The 21,948-nt window shown below is 36.4% G+C and overlaps 1 protein-coding gene across 1 annotated transcript in view; it reads right to left on the bottom strand.

Moving 5' to 3' along the window:
* Positions 1 to 21,948, bottom strand: part of PCDH11X (protocadherin 11 X-linked) — a 513,397-nt gene that overhangs the window by 31,774 nt on the left and 459,675 nt on the right. The window lies entirely within an intron of this gene.

A 21,948-nucleotide genomic window follows, 5' to 3' on the forward strand; every position in this document is an offset into this window, starting at 1 on the left:
CTAAAATATCTCGCTGTACTAACTTTTCAGACTCATCTCACATCCTTTTGAAATAGTCTTAGTCACGAAAGGAGCATACTTTAGAAGATTTCGCAATGAATATAAGCTCGCTTTTAAAAAAATGTACGTCTGGTTTAAGTCAGGTGAGAGAAAGTATACAGCAACAAGTTATATTCAGAACTATTCTTGTTTTGCCTGAATTGCCTTTTTTCCTCCATCCAAACTAATTAAAAAATGTTCAGAAGAATGAGATTTCTTCAGCTTTCTTACCATGGGCAGGGATTTGTTTCTGGGTTACAGGATTGCAGAGGTATTATTCAGATAATAAAAAAAGAAGACCAGAGATTTGTAAACAATGGAAAAACAGCTTAACCATTTGATCTGCACTTTCCTAATGGTCACTATTAGAGGGCTTATTTTGTTATTATATTCCATTCTTCCAGAAATATCAGGACAAAAAATAGTTCAACTTACCCTTGAAAAACATTTCAGTTCATTTTAAGAAAACTTAGAGTTTCTGAGCATTTATATGCTTAGATCTGTATTCCATAGGACTCAACAATTTCTGAACAGCTAAAGCCCTGAAGAAGAATCCCTTGGCCATATATTCCCTTTATAAATTCCCAGATGACGCAGTTTAGAATACTCCACTGAACTCCCAATTTTCATTCACAAAGCTCAGAAGAGAACTCATAGCCAATGCTATGCTATTACATTCGCCAAAGGATACCCATTTGATTAAGGCTAGTTCTTTATTCTCCAAATTTGAACAGGTAGAGTAGGAGTAGCTTTCGCTTCTCTTTCTCCTCAGTATTGCAGTTTTTTGTTTTCAGTGCAAGCTACTGTCATACAATATTTACATAGAAAGGAACTAAAAAAATAAAGAATGTCTTCATAGTAGGAATATATAGATTACATACAGAAGAAGATGGAAAGGTACAGAATTAATTTTCAAAGGGCTGGTAAAATTGCATCTGAAATATCTGGTAATAGAGAACCTCTATGTATCTAAATACCACTGTGATTAGTGCTCTCAGAAAACAGAAGAGCCCCTTAAACTTATCTTTTCCTGTTTGATATTTCTAATTTTTTTGCACGTGTTACAGGTTTACTTGTTCAACTCAGCTCATATAAACACCAGTCGCTGCTTGCAAATGCCTATGTATGACACTTCAGCAGTAAATCTGCTGTGCATTCACCTGTAAGCCAGTGGCAATTAAAGAAGCAATAACAAAGGTAATAGTATTTTATTATTGCACTATCAGAGTCATGAAAATGGTCAAGAATCTAATTAATGTTTTTGCTATCACATACATGACAACTGCCATTCATCAAAATATATCATCAGTAATATAGAAGTACGTGGTAGATCCCAAGTGATTAGAGGTTTGAGAGGAACCTGTCTGGACCTGAGCTGTTGCCAAATAGATCTGCCATGCCCTGGCACGCTCCTCCACCCAGGGTGTTCAACCGTGTAGGGTACAACAGCCACGATAAAACAGTCAGCCTTTCTGTTTGCTGCCCAGTTACACACACACACACAAAGCATAAAGTGCAAATACAGTGAACTACGAGCAAACAAACCTGATAGCATCCACCATAAAGCGTTACAGGGGATTCACCTGGCACGTCAGAGGGATGGTTACTGCATTAACCAGCAACTGCAGGGACATTGCACTGTAAGGAATCACAGCTGTGTTCTCCTGTTAGTGTAGCACTCACAGCCATGGACTAAATTGAAATTGGTATGGGAAATGCTGACTCAGATGTATCTAGCATGAACTAGCCATGCAAAAGCATAAAATGGCTATCTTGTCTTTTCCTTATGTGAGGGATAATGGCAAACCCATCTGTGTTCATTATCTTGAAAATTGTCTTCAATCCTTCCATTTGGCCAAAGCAGAATATGTCTTTGCAGCTTTTTAATTGCTCTATGTTTCTGGGAACCTTAATAAAAAAATAGCAAAATCAAACCTGCATCTACTGTTGTAGCCTGAAGAGAATCAAATTATTTTAAGCAAACATCTTCGAGAACTACCATTAACATGAGATGTTATGTTCAAAAAGTATCTCTCACACACACACACACACACGTATATATTCTTTTCCTATTACGTAACTTGAATTTTCAGGGACCCTGAGAAATTCAGGAACACTAGAGTAACAATGCTTGGATGACCAAAAATATATTAAGGCAATCCTGAACCATGCTTGTCAAAAAATGAGTAAGACATGTTCAAAATAATGTTAATCTCTTACTGAGGAAAAACATATTGTGATGGGTGGTTCGCAGATAACCAAGTTACGAGAAAATATATGGTCCACAAGATGAACAGGTTATCTGAGAAAATATAATTTGATGGATGTCCGTAGAATGGATACATTAGCAAATTAAAAAAAACAAACCAAAACCAAACCAAACCAAACCAGAAACCCTTTGTGGGAATTAACTCAGTAGAGGAATCGCACAACTGAAACATGGAGAATCAAAGTTGACCGTAACTAATAGCACAAGTGAAACCACATCTAAATTGCTTAAGTAATACTGCAACAAACCTTAGTGAGCTGTACACGTTCCTCTTTTCTTCAGAACTGGGTGAAACAGAATTAATCATTCTGATAGCCTGTAGTCCACTGCTTCTTTATATATAAATTATTGTCTTATTATCATTAAAAGGAACTGTGTCTTAGGATCTTGTTTTAAGGTTACTTGCGTTGTATTTGATTGGTCTGGATATCTTTGAAGACTGGCTGCTAAGACTGGATGCAACACTACACAATGAGAACACTGGTGAAATTATGAGCTGTTTTCATTAAAGTCATAATACCTTATTATATATTAAAATACATTCTGCTGTGTCAGAATCTGGCAAATGTAATAATTAGGTGCCATGCCCCTGTAAAAATGTAAGCAATGTGACAACCACTAATGAGAAAGAATTGAAGGCTAAGTGAAAAATAATGAATCAGTAGAACAGCTAGAGATTCAACAGAGGAATCCCAATTTCAACTCTAAATACACTTCTGATGGAATTTGTCTAAGGTCTCAGATCACTTGTAGATGAGACTTTCCATTTTCTGAATTGCAGAGTTTGGACATTTTGAAAAGATCTAAGTTAGTTCTAATTAATACTATAACACGAACAGCAAATTCACATGTTTGGCCTGAACTTTGAGACACTTATTGCAATCTCCTTGAAGACATGACATTATGAGAACCCCTCACAAATTAGCTCACGTAACAGAAAATAAAATTGAGTTTACCCTTTAGTAAGACAGAGTTCACGGTCTTCAGGTTCTGAAAGTAGAAATTGGAGCTGAAAAGAGGCCAAATTGCTTTAACATTTAACCAATTTGGATCAGACAGACTGAAGTCTACGGTCACAATGAACTAAGCGAAATATAAAGGAAACTTAATTCTCCCATTTTGTTCTAGTGAAAAGTGGGTTTCTGGTAAAGCACAGTTAATCACAGTGAGGAAATCACGTCATAGTCATGGCACAATTGTGCCAGCAGTGCTGCTGCTAATTTATGAACTCTGTGACTATTTGTGATTCTCTTCTGCATATACCAAATCAAAGGCTGATGGCCAGAGTATTCCAAGTTTGTATATGATTTAGCTTTGATGGCCAGCTTGTGCAGCATGTCCTTATAATATAAAAATATCTATTATACTTACCATTTTTAAAGTTTGGGAACCAACACGTTAGGGTAACCGAACTAGGTATTATTGCATGGCTAAAGTTTGGTGGGGAGCCCTTTCGCCTTTTTTTTTTTTTTTTTTGAGTGATTTCAAAAGTAATAAGAATTACCCTTCCAAGCAAAAAGCACACCAAGAAATACCACCTAGAGGACAAGAATAGTTTCTGATTAATTCAGGACACACTTTGCCTTAATAATGTTTTTATCTTACATTTGCTGTCTAGGAAGCTGCTTAGTGAAGAATGGAAAGGGACACTGCTGAACAAAAAAATTTTTTGAGAAGTTATTTCACACAGACGAATCTATGCAATGGAGGTCTATTTGCTACTTCAGGTACTGGCTAATGAGAAAAGATGTTCCGACTTTTAAATCCAATTCCACTTCAGCTGACCTACAGTTCTACTCATATAGGGGCAGATGGGAAAAGGTAACAATTTCCACCTGACCCAAAGTTTCAAGACAGTAATAAATTTCGAAGCATTATTCTTCAGTAGGCTGAGCAATCTGAGTATTTCTGAGAAATGGAACAATAAATGTATTACTGCTGATCCATCCACTCCAATCTGATGAAAATAGGTGCAGGAATTCACACTATCAAAGAATTTTGTGGCCTGGGAACCACAGTTACATGATCCAAAAGGCTAAATTTCATTGTTAATGAGAATGAGTAGGTGAAGTTCCCCACTCGGTAGCTTATGTTCCAAGCAGAACCATCCCAGTTTCTGCTGGAGGAAAAAAAAAACCCAAACATTCTTCAACATGGTGACAAGCACTTTAAAAAAAAAATCATTCCAACACAGAAGGGGTAACAATGATCACATAAAATTACATCTGTCCTTTAGTGGACGTGCTGCGACTTAGATGGTAACTTAATAAGCAGAAGGAACAATAATCATGTTTGTTGAAGATTTAAAATAATTTTGAAGAAACTGAAATTGTTGCCTCTGTATGTGGTGGGCTTAAACAATATTTAAGTGGCTATTATCCCACTTTGGAAATCTGTTTTGCCGTGTGTTCTACTGAATTAGATCAAGAATAAATTTGGATGAAGTTAAAGTGCCAGCTCCATCAGTGAGAGTGGAACAGAGATCACACTCAAGTCAGAGGAATAAAAAGAATGATTAAATGAGGTCTACGTGCTTTTTGTAAGGTGTATGGCTGGAGGCTCTTTTATGTGAATCGAGTTCAAAGCTACTTGTAAGAGTACATTAAAAATAAAATAGCACCTAGAAAAGATATGAGAGGGCAGAGTTTTTACCCTGAAAGTTTCTGCTTTTTGTGGTAAATTACAGATAACACTCATCAGCAGTACTTAAGCCCACATCTCGCCCAAGAGCTTAACAGTGGCAGCCAGGAATGTGGTGACAGTCCAGCTTCTTTAAGTGGTAAAGAGACAGCCTAGAAACACCCAAGTGACAGGAAGATAGTCTGTGAACCACTTGGATGATTCAAATCTCTTCTCTTTCCCTCTTTCCACTAACTTGCTTCCTCATTACAGAGCTAACACCTCTTCAAGGATGTAGCTGTAGCAAAGTTGCCAGTAGAGGCAACTTTGGGTGAGGGGAGCTACCTCTTCTGCTCTCATTTCAGTGGGCTGTAGTACTGCAAGTATCCTCCTCCCTTACCCATTCCTGTGTCAGCCTCCCATCCACCTTGTCTGCGCGGTCCCTCTCCTCTGTGCCCCACTGATGGGAAGAGGAAGGTGCTTGAAGCTGGGGAAAGGAAAGGGATATGGCCACCCCCAGATCTCCTCCATTCCCACTACCAGGGGAGCTGGGATTTAGACCAGGTTCTGCATGCCGGTGTAAGGGACACATGAAGATACTGCTGTTATACCTGTGCCTACCACCTCTAGTACGGTTTGGTATCACGTACATAGGGTTGAGCGTTCTGAAAGTATCACATACATAAGAACAGCAAACAGAGGATGTTTAAAATTGTGATATACTGACAGTGTTGATCTATTGTTGCCTATCATCATCAGATATCAGAAACAAACTTCAGCCTACTGACTTCCAGATTGAAAATCTTGATTTGGCTAATAGCTGCGAAACTCTCGTATCTCATACTGACTTCTGCTGAAAGAGTGAGATAGAGAGTTTGCTGGCTGAACAGATACATAATACTATGCATGGCCGTACCCTTATTTTTAGGCAGATGTTAATATCCAATGATATACAGCTAACTATTAAATCCAAGAATTTTATACAAATACATACAGTATATACTGGTTTATATTTTTAAGGAAATAAAAATAATTTAAAAATCACTTATTTATACTTTTTCCATTTTTCACTGAGACATAGTATGTATTAGCAAACCGGGTAGAGTTGGGCTTATAGTGAATAGGTAAATTTTTAGAAATAAAGAAGCCCTGATGATGGGTGACAGATGGTTTCAAGAGCTACTGCGTATTACTTAGAATGTTTTACTGACAAATGCACAATCTGAGTGTTTGTAAATGAAGTTACTGTATCAACTAGCACAGTGACAACTTCATTCTTATTAGCATGAAACTGGGAGTCTGTTTAGAATTCAAGTTAAATTGAAATTAATAAAATATTTAATGTAATTGCAAAGTGGTCAAAACTATCTTATCATGGATCACAGCATTTAAAACTTTTGATGAAGAACAAGTTATAATGTCTTTTCAGTGAAAAAAAAATCTTGTGTGTTATTAATTTACATGGATTTAGTGCTTTATCTAAAAGTGGAAGGTAAAGGGTTGTTAAAGCACCAGCAGCCTGAATCTTTATGATGACAATTCAGAATTTTCAGTGTCTGAGTCAATTCAAACTGAAAAGCAATTTTACTCCTACATTTACTTTCAAAAGGTATTCCACAATAGTAACTTTCAATTTGTAAGCCAATGTGAACCCATTATCACTTACACAGCATGACAGCATTTTCTTTAACCCTTCAGTGCACTAAGGAATTGGTAACTTTTAATACATTATCTCTCTTTGGATCTAAGGTCATCATGAATCCGTTTTGGAAAACTAGACCTGTGGAAAGAGCATCCTGCCTTAAGTTGCTGGGTCCAGGAGTCACTTACCTAATATTTTGCAGGGAAAGGGACACCAGTATCAAATAAGGATAGCTCACATCACTAGCCACGAAACTGGGGTAAGAGCTTGATGAAACAAGGATGGAGAAGTCTTTCCATACACAGAGCAAGAAGAAAGCTGTACCACCTACCACTCCCTGCCAATCCTAACTTTAGCCATGCTCCTTCCCAGCAGGAGAAAAATATAAGAGGCTCTTCATTATTTTATATTTTCCTGATCTTAATTCTATTTGTGAAAGACTGCACCTTTTTGCACAGAGGTTCAGCGCTTGAAACTTTCTTCTGCCTCCTGACCTCCTACATAGGATAACCTCTCTGCAAAAGACCCCCATGTATGGAAATTAAGCTTGGGATCTCCTTCTAGATCTTTTGATGCATTTTTGTGGCACCTAAGTAAGACTGTACACAATATAAATACAGGAGATATGCCCCAATATTAAGCTATTTGCTCTTGAACAATAGTAAAATATCAAATTAGTCATCTGCTATGTTTTTAGATTAATTCGCTATTATTTATAATTTATTACTAACTACGGATTGGAGGGGAGTGGAGAGCAAAGTAGAGGCTAGAAGGGGAGTAGTTACAAAACAGTTCCATTTGTCACTTTTTTTAAACTCCATGAACTTGAAGGCAATTTCCAAAAGAATTTTCTCCCTTACAAGTTAAATCCTTTTTCTCCTCCTCCTGTTCCACTGCTGTTAACAAAAAGCAGCTCATAAATCAAACTTTAATCAAGCTGAAAATCCCAATTTTATTTCTTCACTTCCCTAGGGGGTCAGAGCATTTTGCAGAATCTTTTATTTTCTGAACTTCTCCACTTCAGAACTTCTGTTTGCTGCTTGCTTTCTCTCCTAATAAAATTACTTTCATTTAGGATTACCACCCTCCTTTCCTTCCTGACATTGCACTTGCTTCTTCAGCCTCCTGTGATTGAAAGTATTTAAAGCCATGCAACTTAATTGGAAGAAACATGATTGTAAGGGATTAGCAACTCGTCAATTCAACATACAGAATTATGTTTACACAGCCAAGGAGAGATTAATCTGCTATTTCTCTAATTTTTCTGGTGTTTTCCTGGCTTTAGACTTCAAATCTTTATAAACTAACACTAAGACCATATTCAAGCAGGACAACTGACAGAAGCACAGGACATTGTCACTAAGTACTCATACTGTTAACAGTGATCATGCTGAATTCGCTTCCTAAACATTCCAGTGATATATACAATTCTTCTTTATTTAGAATTCCATGCTATGTATTTGAAAATAACAGCCTGTTGTAAAGTTTAACTGACACAGCTGATTTCGTGAGTCTTGAAACAATTCCTAGATTACTTTATCTTGGAATGAAACATGACTTTTCCTTTTAATTCACAATTAACAGACAACAAAATATTGATTAGGGACAGAAAGGTTCTGCTTTAAAATTTGGACTAGATTATAAACCTTTTACCCCCCTTTCTGTGTTATTATTTTAAAATATAGTTTACAATGTTAGATTTGAGGTACCACAAAGCCTCTTTAAGGCTTATTTATGAATAGAACAGGGGCAAGAATGAATAAAACTAAGCAAGCTGTCTTTGGATAACATGATACAAGAAACTCAACCAGAGTAAGCAAATGTTTCCTATGAGACTACCTTATGAGATTTCCAGAATGACTAAGATTGTCTTTAAGGTGATAAGCCAAGTTTTATACTGCAGTTTAGGGAATCACTTCCCAAGAATGAATAGAATTATGCCTATGGCATTTTGTAAAAATCAATGTTGAAGGACAAGAAAGCCCCACAGCTAACACTTATAAAAATCTGCCTCTTTTGCTTCATTCCGTTACCTAGTTGTTTTCCTTTATTATATGATGGAGATAGCTCTGAGCTGCAAGATGTGAATAAAAGAGAAAACTTCTTCAAACAGTGAAACTTTCCAATTCAATCTGTAGTGAACCCAGGCATTCCAGATACGGAATTTAATTTCTTTTAAACTTACTTCACTACTCAACAAAAAAGATAAAAGCCCTACAAGCGAGTAAAGAGAAAGTTTTACATAGGAGGCACTTTCCTTATTTCTTTTAAACAAGGAGCTATTTTCCTCCAAAATAAAAGTTCTGAGTAAAGCAATCAAACTGATATATCTGCAAAAAACTTCCCTGAATCAAAGTCCCATTCCAAGTAATAGCGCAGAACCTGCGACACAAAGCTCAGGATTGGATCTCCCGTCATATGGAAGCGGAAATGTCTGGATCCTCAGGGCCACATGAAAGAATGAATACTTTTGGTATGGCTTGGTTTAAATGCTATAACTGTATAGCCACCCCTGTAACCCCCCCACTCCCAAAACCTTACCACACAAAGCCAATACAAATACTCACGTGAATATCAAAGTAGAACACAAGCAATACATGTAAATCAGCGCTAAAATCTACTCAAGTGCTACTTGGACCATATGCAGGGTTTTAGAAGTGATATATTGCAGACTGCCTGCTATTCTGTTTCTAAAAGTTAAAAGTCTCTCCAGGTAGCTGCTGTGTTTCTACTGATTATGATGAACAGTTTAATATTTCTGGATTTTGCTGACTACTACTTTTCTATTTACAATTAATAATACTGTAGGGTTTTTGAGCACTACACTAAAAGTAATAAGCATTGATTGTCAAGAAATCTTCCAGTGTGTTGGCTCTTTTAAGCTGAGATCGTCTTGCTAGTATAAGACAAGTAAAAGCCTACAGCAAGGTCGCAATCTACAGATGTTAATGTACCACTAGATTGTGTTGCCAGAAACATTTCTTCTGGTGTACAAAAGTCATTGTAATCAGTTTGGATGAAAAGTCTTTACACCTGATTTAAGCAGGCTACATGATTTAGTTCAGTCAGTAATATGAACAAAAACCACTGAACTCATTATTAATGCATTTTCATTTTTTTCTTTGTTTTTGTCTCACTGTTCAAATAGACTTTCAATAAAGTAACTTCAACTGTGACAAATAATGGATTAATTCTTTGAGGAGCTGCTATTAATTCAGCATTGAATGTCATGAGTTTACCCTTCTCCAGAAGTTTTAACTGCTTTTATAAAATTTTGTTATACCCTTAATGGGACTCGGGATAAAATTAATTCTCAGAGTAACTACCCGTATTAAGTAGTTGACTACCTCTGCTGCAACTGAAAATGTTGAATACATCTGAGTGTGCTGCATTTTAGGTGTTATCTAGCTATCTAGTCTTCCTGTGAACAAGACTGCACAGTTCAAATATGATTCAATGAACTGTGTAGATAGTACACTCCATCACTTTCAAAAGTACAGGTAGGAGAATACGGATTTGCATGAATGTGCTGATGCTTTGGAGAAATGGGGGACTACTTGAATGTGTCCTTCACACAGCAGATGGTACGTAAAATCTGTTTCATGGTTGGTAAGCTTTGTAAAGGCTTGTAAAGATTTGTTGCCCAATGCTTTAGCTGCAAAATGAAGATATATACCCACACCAAAAGCACCAAAAAATCAATTGTAATAGCACCACCTCATAGAATAATCCAGGTTTTTCTTAAATTAAAGAAATACTTGGTTTCAGTTAAATCATGGGCTTTGACATGACAATAGGAAATTTTGCACCCAAAGAATGAAACTATGTCCATATTTCTCTGAAGCCATACTTCCCCCCCCAAAAAAGAAAACATAAAAAAGTAGAAACATGTATTTACAATATTCAGTAGGATTTAATACACACATTACCACAACACTTTATAGGATGCACATGCATAAACAATGAGAATACCAGTTATCATAAACTGGTGAATCCAAAGTTTCTCAGCTGAGATCAAACCTTTGAACACCCTTGAACCTCTCTGACATTCACTAATCTATTTTCTCATGTGCCATCTATCAGTTTGCAACTTCTTTTTTAAGACTATTTTTTATTATTATTGTTGCAGAGTAGAACCTTGAGGCAACACTGTTCTAAATTGTTTACTTATTCTTATCCTATTTTTAGTGTCTTATCAAGTTTCTAATCCAAAGCAATAATTTACCTGACAATTCATGACAACTTCTTTTCTATTAATCTGTCAGAGACTTTAATCTTTTAATATTCCAAGGAATTATTCCAACAGGTTGTAGTGTATCTGTTATTCAATCAACAAACTGAGGAAATCCTAAAGAAGGAGTTTTACTATTACAGAAGCTATGCTGGCATAATTTAGTTTTTTAGAATTCTTTTCACATTGATGGGAGGTTTTAGATATTTGAAACATTCTCAACAAGTTTTCTCATTTCCAAATGATCCCAGGATCATTTCTAGCATTTGTAAAAACTAGATACAGCAGCTGCTACCTTCTTCCTTCCACCACTGTTTATTTAGATGGAAACTACACACTTTTGTTAACAGCTTGCTCATGTTAGTATGTCCCTTCAAAATTCATAGATCAATATAGTCTACGCTTGATGATTTTTTACACTTTTTCGACATGCTCTGGCACCTCCATTTTTGGCTCAGTTTCTAATAGCACTGGAATAATGCGAGTAAATAATCTTGATTTTTCACCATCTCATGTTTCTCAACTATGCTGTTTCCTAGTATTCTGACAGACTTGCTTATTCTTTTACAGTCTTCGTATTTCTGATTGATCCAGTGCATGACGTGTTTTCCATTGGCTTCTGGTACTCTGTCTAGTTGTTCCACAGTTTCTTATTTGGCTCATACAATTTTTTATTGACTTCATTAGATTAAATTTCCGTTTTCTGGTGGAAAGAAACTTATTTCTGACTGTACTACCAAGACCTTTGAACTGATATAGAAATACACATTTTGATACATGACAATTCCTTTTTGCCAAGAAAGATCTAAATATAACATGCACATTTTACAGCCCTATCTAATAATAGAAATATTATATGCATAGAATACTTCATAAGGTTCATTGATGTATAAGTCCTTGTTCTAGTTCATAGCTTGAACCTTCCACATCAAATGGCTTGCAAAGACTCACAAAAGGAAAGCTGAAGGCAGTAGATAGGTTTTCACATTCTCTTCTGCTGTATACATTTGATACATTGTCTGAACTTCCCTGAGCTCACTGAAAACACTCATAAGTGAGTTTTTACACAACTGAACGACTGCTGCAGCTGACTGGGAAACAGAGGAAAAGGTGAATGACCAGCTAATGGTCGTAATGAAGTAGAGGAACAAAGCTGGCAGCCTTAATGGCTTCTAAATTTACTCGCTTATAATTTCAACCCCTTATTATGGTATTTCTATCTATTTCCATTCAGAGTAGTTGTCAATTAAGAACTTGTTCACAATATTATAAACATTTCAGAAAACTGTAATACCATGCAACATCCTTGAAGTCTTAGCCATGATTTAAGGATGCTGGCCATCCAAAAAAATTCAAGTTTGTTGACTACACCAGTTACGTTATGATTCAGCTAAGGCTTTAAAAGTGGATAACAATACCCTGTTATTACACATATAATGTACAGATATGTATATATTAGGCATACAATAATTCTACTGAAAAAGTTCTGCTTCTGAGAACATATAACATTTTGAAAGAGTATTTTCATCTACTGGTCATACCATCACTACACATTATCAGCTGCTTTCCAAAAGCATCACAGATAGTCTAAATCAGAACATATAAACCCCACAAAGTATATCCATATGCGATAACATCTTTTCCATATCCTGACCCACACAGAAGCAATGATCATCAGATCCAGCTATTAGAGAACTAAATATGCTGGTACTATAATTCTGTAAAAGTTTACTTCAAATAAAAATACTACAGAACCAGAGACAGTGATATACAAAAGCCTGCATTCCTCATCATTTTCTCTGACAAGGAGAAAAAAACCATCTGAAACCACATCTTTTATTGGCTTTAAATATGAAAAAAAATAGTTTGTCTCTCATTAGTGACTTTTCTCCTCCTTGACCTTTTTTCCCAGAGAAGAGATAGGATTTATTTTTAACCATCTCAGCTTTTATCATACAAGATTTCTAAGAGCAACATTTTGGAAATTGGGTTTGTGCATCACGGCAGGTCTGGCATGTGAGGAAATCAGCTACATGCTGGATTTTTCCCCCCATTCCTGTCCAAAAATACACAGCACAATTTCCATCCCATCATTTCAGCTAAGAAGAAAATCTGACAATTTATTACAGTCCTCCTGTGCCAGATAATAGTCCAATTGATGGTATGTGACAGAGCAGCTTAACTTCAAGAGCGAGCGCTTCTTCGTATAACTGCTGTCACTTTTGCTTTTCTCAACTTCACCTCAGTAACTGATTTTTTTTTTTTTCTGCTGTTTTAATTTTGATATGTCTTGTTTCCTCTGGAGATTGCCAAGAAAGTGAATAAAAAATAGGTTGATAGAAAATACTCTGTATAAGATGCATCATTTTCCATCTACTGTATCCACTGAGAAGAATAGCGTGCAGATATTTGCCATAGGCCTGGTGTATACAAACAAATGCTTAAAGTGTTCACTTGGAAAACTGCCGATCTGTCTACACATCTATACTGAGAAACCCTGTTAATTGATTTAGAGAGGTCTGTATTGCTAGGGTCAGCCTGCTACTGTACCTAAATTTGCCCATGCAAAACTAGTTTGGCTGAGTTACTCTGCAGTCACAACTAAGCATTTACAGTAAAGAAATATATAAGTGTAAATAAAGTGGAAATGAAGAACAGAAGACTAAGAAGTTTTGAAAGTTTTGGGCCAGTTTAGTACAAGGTAAGCACTCTATTTCTGTACACTCTGCCCTATCAGTTCAAGATCTTTTATAAATTTTGCAAATTGTCAAATGTATTTATCATTTATAATACACATATATCTCAATGTCAAAGAATTCTGCCTCAGAGAATCGCCTTAATCTCAGTGTATAAGACCGTTTGCCCCAGCTTCGCGACTCTGGCAACGACCAAGCAAATGGCTATACTGTCCCAGCCTGTCGTAATTTGCAGCTCAGGAACTGTCTCAACCAGTGGAGGAGTGGCATTCATGAGAATTGGAAATGCACTGCAAATGAGTGTTCATGTTCATTTACTGTTCTCATAGAACTCTACATATATACCCACCCACACACAGTGTTTTAAATGCATAATCACTAATACCTACAGGTTTTTCCCTCTAGTGAAAATTCTCCCTTAGGGATGCCTGCCTCAATTACAAAAGAAATCAGTGAGAACAACGCAACTGATGTAATTATAAGTAATGTAGTATTTTTAATTTATCCATTTGTAAAATAAATCATGGTAATAATAACAATTAATTGTAGAACACAAAGCAGCTCAATCCTTGTCATATCAAGACTGTACTTAACTGGAGACTCTACAGACATGGGATGAAATTAAATCTGAGTTATGAGTTAACGCATATACTTAGGCTTTTAACACGCTTAAGGTATTTACTTTCACAAGGGCCCAAGAAGTAATACATAGTGATACTCAACTTAGAGTATCTTAGATGTAAATAAAACAAAAGCTAATTAACTTCTCTCAAGGTTATACAGGGAGTCACCGCCAGAAACTGAAATTAAGAATTTTTAACTATTAGCTGTTTGCTTTAAAGGTTGTACAGAATTTTTTTTACAGCTACTTTTTTTTAAAAAGAGAAACTCTTTTAAAGAGAAAACAAGATTTAGAATCCTTTGCTGATGCTTGCTTCTTCCTATAAAGTATCAGAGCAGCCTGTATGCTTGAATCTCATGTTACTGAATCATATTGAAATCTATCATTACATTATAGCCTTTAATGGCTAACCGCTTTTGACGAGATCCATGAAACCTGCCACATTCCCTGCATATTTGAAAGAAGTAACAAGAGCACTTCCTTGCAATACTTAAAACAACTTTTTTCTTTTTTTGAACCACAGAAAGGATTTTTCTTTTAGAATTATGTATTTTCTTATAATGCTCCCTGGCTGCAAGTCTTCTCAAACACAGTTGAATTTAAAGAATCAAACTGTGATTTGCTAACAGTAATACAAAATAAAACAACAATCTGGTTGTACTTTGGAGATAATGCTTGCATCTTGTCTCCCTTTCCACTCCTATCTCTTCTCTGCCACTCACAAAGAATAGTTTGGAATAGCTGCTAGGCTAGACAAAGCTAGTCAATACTTAGTACCTATTCAGACACTGGAAAATAAAAGGTGAATGTTGTGCATTCTAATTATGTATCTATTATAAGCAGCTTCAATCAAAGGGTTTTTTAATTATGTATTTATACACCACTTAATAACACGGGAATAAAGCTTCACTGTTATACATAAGTGTGGATCATCTTTCAATAGAGCATTTATTAAATTAATACATAATTTAATACAGTATAGAAAACAACAACAAAATTCAAAAGCATTAGTATTTTTATTGAGTCTCAGCCCCTAAGTGTTTGGAAAGTACTGTAAAATTAAAAGCTTTTCAGCCTTAGCTCCTCTAGTAGTCACAATTATTTCACTGGGTTTGCCTGAGAGTTCAATCCAGAATCTACTGAAAGTCAGTGGAAGGGCTTTTGTCGAATTAAACGAACAAAGGGAAAAGCACTAAGCTTGCTGGATCAATTGAGTCACATTGCAATTTGTATATGGTTGAACAAGAGAAGAGTAGCTAATTCTGTCAACATGGGTCACCCTTGGGCCTTACTCTGAGGTTCCTGCCCATACTACGCATATGCTAACTCATTTCCAAAATCTTTTTTGGACTGGAAACAATATCCTACCAGATGAAACTTGGGACTACTCTACAAGCTAGTATGGCAGAGGCTGCATCAGGCATCACTCCTCTCAGCTCAGTTTTCCAAATGATCTTTCAAAACCACCCTCAAATGCCATCTGCATGCTTCACACACCCTAGTGTCCTGCTATAAAAATACATATACAGAATCATGCTGAACATATTAAAAAAATTAATTCCTAAATGATCCATATAAAAATTCAATGTTTCAGAATTACAACTTTGAGCCAGGTGCATGACCTCGTGACAGTGTGCCTCATAGTATCCCAGCCTTACCTAATGTAAGGTACTAAAGGGCTAAAAGACTAAGGACTAAATGTACTCCTGTGAAAAACTCCTTGGCCACTTTCAGGAATGTAACAGCTTTGTGCTTTGAGCTCTGAAAAAAACTGGTCAAAATAAAAAAGCTCCCAAGCCTTCATTAAGGTTCTATAATGAAATGCTGAAAAGTTCCTACAGAATACAAAGCAGAAAGGATTAGGCATGCTACGTCCACTGGGTTAGAGGCTCTGGGGGCGTAAGCATTTATGGAGCAAATGCCCCAAGCAAGGGAGAGCTGTGAGAGCCTTGTAGACTGCATGCACCAGACTGCCCTGCAAAATGGGGGTGATGTGGATGTGAATATATCCAAAGTTAAACAGGCTGAAGATCACTCCCCAAACTGGATCAAAACAAAGAAGCAACTTCAAAATAAAAATCCCAATGTAGGCATAGCCACTGATGCCCACATGTGAACAGAGCTCAGCGGAATTTCTTATATGCAACCATGTGAAGAAAGAATCTACTTTTTCTACTCGATTTTTAAAATGTGAAGACACTGACTTCATCATTCTCCCCCTCCTCCAGTAAAATTCTTCACCTGTCATTGATAATTGGAAAAGATACTTCTAGCAGAGTCATAGATGCTTATACACCCAGAGGTTTTTTAGCACTAATAGGAGTTTTAAAAATGAGAGTTTCTGGATCAGCATCTGTTGTGATAGATGATATGTCCAAATATTTGTAGATCTCCTTCCAGCCTACTGGTTTCAAGGTAAGCTGTTCTTCTATGCAGTGTCACCGATCCATAATAACTATGATCCAAATTTAACACTTCCCAAAAATACAAAGTATTTTTATTGAATTCATACAACCATATACTATTCTGTGAGCTGACATTTTGGGTTACACTTTTCAAGTGAGCAATAGATAAACTAAACTTGTACAGTAGGAGCTGCTTAAACTTTAACTTAAAAATCCTGAGCCAGGATGGTCACAGTTAGAAACTATTAACTACCACACTGTATCACAGGACTCTCCAAAGACTGGAGACTTTGCATACCATATGTGCTGTGAAGGTGTCTATTATGTAGTGTTTTGAGTTTAAAAAAAAAAAAAAAAAGGTTTGATCATTCTTTTATAAAGAAGAGATGTCGGGCAGAAGGAGAGTGAGAGAGAGTCTGTTTGTGTACAAGCATGTACCATTAGTATTTCCTCCGGTTAATCAAAATAAAATCATGCCACTTCTAGACAAGAAAATACGATCCTATTGTTTCATTACTTCCATAATCATTATTCCTCAATTTTTCAAGTATTTACTAATTAAAGATAGTATTTTCACCAAAATTAATAGCCCAGTTTATGACATTATCTACTTGTCAAAAGCATACTGATCTTCATTAACAATAATAACACTTTTGAGTAGATGTTCAATGCTAGAATTTGGGGAATAACTTCAGACATCTACTTATTCCTCTCAAAACTTTCTTAATCTAAAAAACAGCATCTTTTTGCTGTCGCTATTACAGACGTGAAACAAAGAAAAGCTGAAATCTTTAGTAGATTATTGTCATGGGTTAACTCCAGCCAGCAACCAAGCACCACACAGCTGCTCACTCACTCCCTCCCCACGCAGTGGGATGGGGGAGAGAATAGCAAAAAAAGTAAAACTCATGGGTTGAGATAAGAGCAGTTTAATAAGACAGAAAGGAAGAAAATAATAATGATAATGATAATAATAAAATGACAATAATAATAATATGACAATAATAAAAGAATTGGAATATAAAAAACAAGTGATGCACAATGCAATTGGTCACCACTCGCTGACTGATGCCCACTTAGTCCCTGAGCAGTGATCTGCCCCCCCCAGCCAACTCCCCCCAGTTTATATACTGGGCATGACATCACATGGTATGGAATACCCCTTTGGCCACTTTGGGTCAGCTGCACTGGCTGTGTGCCCTCCCAACTTCTTGTGCCCCTCCAGCCTTCTTGCTGGCTGGGCATGAGAAGCTGAAAAATCCTGGACTTAGTCTAAACACTACTTAGCAACAACTGAAAACATCAGTGTGTTATTAACATTGTTCTCATACTAAATCCAAAACATAACACTATACCAGCAGCTACCAGAAAGAAAATTAACTCTATTCCAGCCAGAACCAGGACAATCATAAAATAATCTTTCGGAGATTTTCTGATACCCTCTTAATCACAGTAGCACAGGTTACTCAAACAGAGTTAATGGTTCCTTAGCATTTTCATTACTATCAACTACTTCTGAGTAGGCGATAACTTGTCAGTAAATGTTCACTGATGCCTAAAGCTTGGCTGAAAATTTCAACCCATAACAGCACTTTGTCAGATCATGGAGCAACCCTCCATCTCCCAAGACAGCCAGATGATCAAAAATCTTCAAGGCGACAAGTTTTACTCCTAGAACTCCTTGACTGGAGTGTCAAGAGGAATGGCCAGCACAGATCAAAGCAGTCATCCATCTAATCCCAAATCCTGTCTTGAACAGTGACATTTTACAGGAAAAAAACCAAAACTCTTCATTTAGGAGACAAATCTACCCTGTGAAAAGTGTCCTTTTTACCACATGTGCCACAAGACCATTTATGCAAGGAAGCATGAAGATTTGTAATCCTTTCAATACTCTGACATATTTTTAAATACTAATCATGTCAAGTAGAGTGTTATTTTATTCTTATTAATGTTCAGTTCAGGATACCATATGGCAATGAGTGATGCAGATTAATCATTAGTCCCAAGAGAAAAACAATCTCCCTGTGCTGGTTTTGAACAGGCCAGCTTTCCATTTCTGTGCCCTTCCCCCTTAAAACATGAAGAGTTTAGAAAACATGAATCTATCCTCTCCACATCTTTCATGATCTCATATCACAGCTTTACTACATCTCCTCTCCAAAATTAATTCTCTCCCTTCTATTAGGAGAGTTCAATGAACAAAAAAGAAGACTTGACTAGGTTGCTGAAAAATAAACTGGGGATTGTTTTCTTTGGATGTGTATTAAGTTAAATGTTAGGTGAGAATCAGTACTTTGTAGTTTTAAGTGATGGCAGGGAGATAAGGAGAAAGAAAGTGACAGGCAGTAGGTGGGAGAAAAGACCACCAAATAGCTGGAGAGTTCTCCTACATCTGGAGACCCCTTCCAGTTTTTTGTACCTTCTGCATGACCTTACTATTTGCTTCTATCAGTTCTCCCCTATAACAAATTTTGACCTCAAAATTGCTTTATGAGGTTCAGGAAGGATTCTGAAGTACTCAAATACAACATTAATGGGGAACATTAAGCACAAATATAAGGATAAACAGATTAGGCCTGTAGTGTTGTAATGAGTGAGAGCCGTACTGTAAAAACAAATGAAACTTAGAAAACATGGAGACAAGTACAAGTAACCAATGCTTTTTTTTTTTTTTTTTTAATGCAGGGAAATTATAGTGGTGGAAAGGAAAAACTACAGGTTTCTAGTCACATACTTGCTTCTTATCTGCCTGGCAAGTTTGACAGACTAAAATATTCACTTAAATGGTGCTTCAATTTACCAGAATATATTGCAGGCCAGTATATGCCATAATTTACATTAATACTTCAAGTTAGACTTTCCTAAATAGGAAAGGTATTTAATTAAAACACCAAATCTCACTTCATTCATGATAACTTGTAAACAGTCATTAGGAAGTTTATACCTAAACTGATGTTAGGTGTGGGATTTGCTTCTTGGCTACTATATGGCTCATTAAATACCTGTTTTTCTTCTTGCTGATGACAGGTGATTTGGGCCATGTCCTAATTAAGGACAGTGTTAACAGCTGTACAGGAGACAAATTTCGGTGAAGCCCAGTCATGCTACAAGACCTGAATTAAGGTGTTCTGTGAACTCAGTAGATACTATTCTTTAATAAATAAGACAAAATAAACACCCACAGACAGCAATATTACTGCAGTACAGGTATACACTGGCCTCGCTAGATAGTAGCCAGTTAGCCAACTAGATACAGGCCATTTTAGATTCTGAGTATTTTTGTAGGAAAAGGATCATTCTTTAGCATATACATATACTCCTGAAACAGTAGCTTGGACCTGCACAAATTTGTACTACTAAATGGAGTCCTACAGATGATAAAGAACTGAATTATTTGCAAATGTAGTTCTTGAACATACATAATGAAGTGATTCTCATACGTGATGCGTTCTGTATGAATACGAGAGAATGTATATGTACATTGATTAACCTAGGAGGGGCTACCCAATGGGAAAATACAGAGATAGAGACAATCCTAAAATACAACAGAAAGGGCCAAAAAACAACCTCAGTGGAAAAAAAGAGATCAATCGCAATATGAATGCACCTGTTATGTGCAGAGGAATTAACAAGAACAAAACAAGGGACATAAAAAGTACTAACAAGTCAGTTAGAAAGATTCATGCTGAATGTCACAGGCAGCTGAAAGGACTGATGTGCCTTCCGCAGGTTTGGAAAATCATCTGAAGAAACACTGCTCTCAAAGTGCAAATTTGTCACATAATGACAACGTAAGATTCATCATGTTTGTGCGCATTGTCTCAGCATGCCAAGCCATTTGCTAGAAATGTTCTGTTCACAGTGCTCATAGTGTAGTGTCAACTGGCTAAGAACAACCAATACTGTTATTTTAGGGGAAAGCATGGAAAAGACTATGATAAACAATAAAATTCAAAAGTGAACAAACTAAGGCATTTGGTTTTCCCATGTCCTCATGGACTGGGGTGCAAGAGGCAGACTCACTGATGTAGGCGTTAACTGCTTAGATCTTATGCCATACAAGCATGCTGGTATGAAAGCCAAGTGGAGACTGTCACAATGGAGACTGTTCCCATTGGAGTTTTCTCACCCCAAAGGAGAATTCCCTAGAAAAAGGGAATAGCTTTTAGCTCCTTCACTTCTCCTCAGTACTGTGCAGCCTAACTGGAATGCTGACTCAGATCCTAAGAGGGTTGTCATTAGTAACTGTTCACTAAGTGGTCAGTGTTACCCTTTTGTCCCAATGAAGGAAACAGCTTGAGAAATCTATATAAATGCTTAGGGGTGAATATTTACAGATCAGTCCTCATAACTATTTGACAATGACTTTTTGCTATAGGTAAAGAACAAACACACATTGTATACAACTGCTTCCAAGCAGTATTTACAGCTATACTGATCTGGACAGAGTAAATCCTATTGCATAGCATTTAAGTATTCTATCTACCCTCTTTTTCTTTAGACTATTACATGTTTATGTATTCTGTAAATTATCTGAGGAAACAAAGTATACATTACTACAGTTTTGCTCTGCAAAAGTCACTGCAGAAAGAAAGTCTGACTACATATCATGTCAGCCTTTTCTTTACAGAAAGAAGTGATAGGTGCACTGCTTACACAAGTATCATGACAACCACATCAAATAAACTTCATTTTTTGTGGAGTAAACTGACAGTGACATTTAATATGGGGAACAGGGGACACATTTTCAAATCTATGGAAATCTTTGACAGCTTGGATACAAAAACAGGCTAGGATACCATAGACATGTCAGGGCAGAATAAAATCTAACTTTTTCATAGACAATAGACAGGATTTTACAACTTACATATTTATAGGCTTACTGAATTACTCTACAGCAAAGGGTATAATCACTATATTTTCTCAAATCAATCAATAATTCACATTCATCGTACCTAGCTACTCTGCTTTAAAAGGCGCATTGAATATCCTAGAAGTTCATGTGCAAGATTTCTCATGATTTGCTTTTAGAACATGCAGGTCATATATCCAATGAATTAAGGACAAACATTTTAATTTGAATAATATTTAATTTTTAATTTTGTGGGGCAAAGAGAGGAGAGGTTTATAAAATCCCTAAAGGCAATTTCTGTAAAATGATATCAGTTTCTTTATCTCAATCCCTGGAAAGTAATTGGAGAAATACAGATATTCACACACTGAACAAAGAAAAACTTTAGATTTCCATTGTGCTGTATAGCAGCCAGATTACTCTAGAATCCTAAATGCAAATTAATGCAAATAGTACTGTTTCCCTATGGCACAACAGTATTTTGGTGGTATAAAACAAAATCAGCTTTTCATGGAATTTGGAAGTGAAACAGTAGAGAAGCTTATGAATTTCAGAACTTCCTACAGGTTA

Source organism: Harpia harpyja, chromosome 18, assembly GCF_026419915.1.
Source record: "Harpia harpyja isolate bHarHar1 chromosome 18, bHarHar1 primary haplotype, whole genome shotgun sequence".
Lineage (NCBI taxonomy): Eukaryota > Metazoa > Chordata > Aves > Accipitriformes > Accipitridae > Harpia > Harpia harpyja.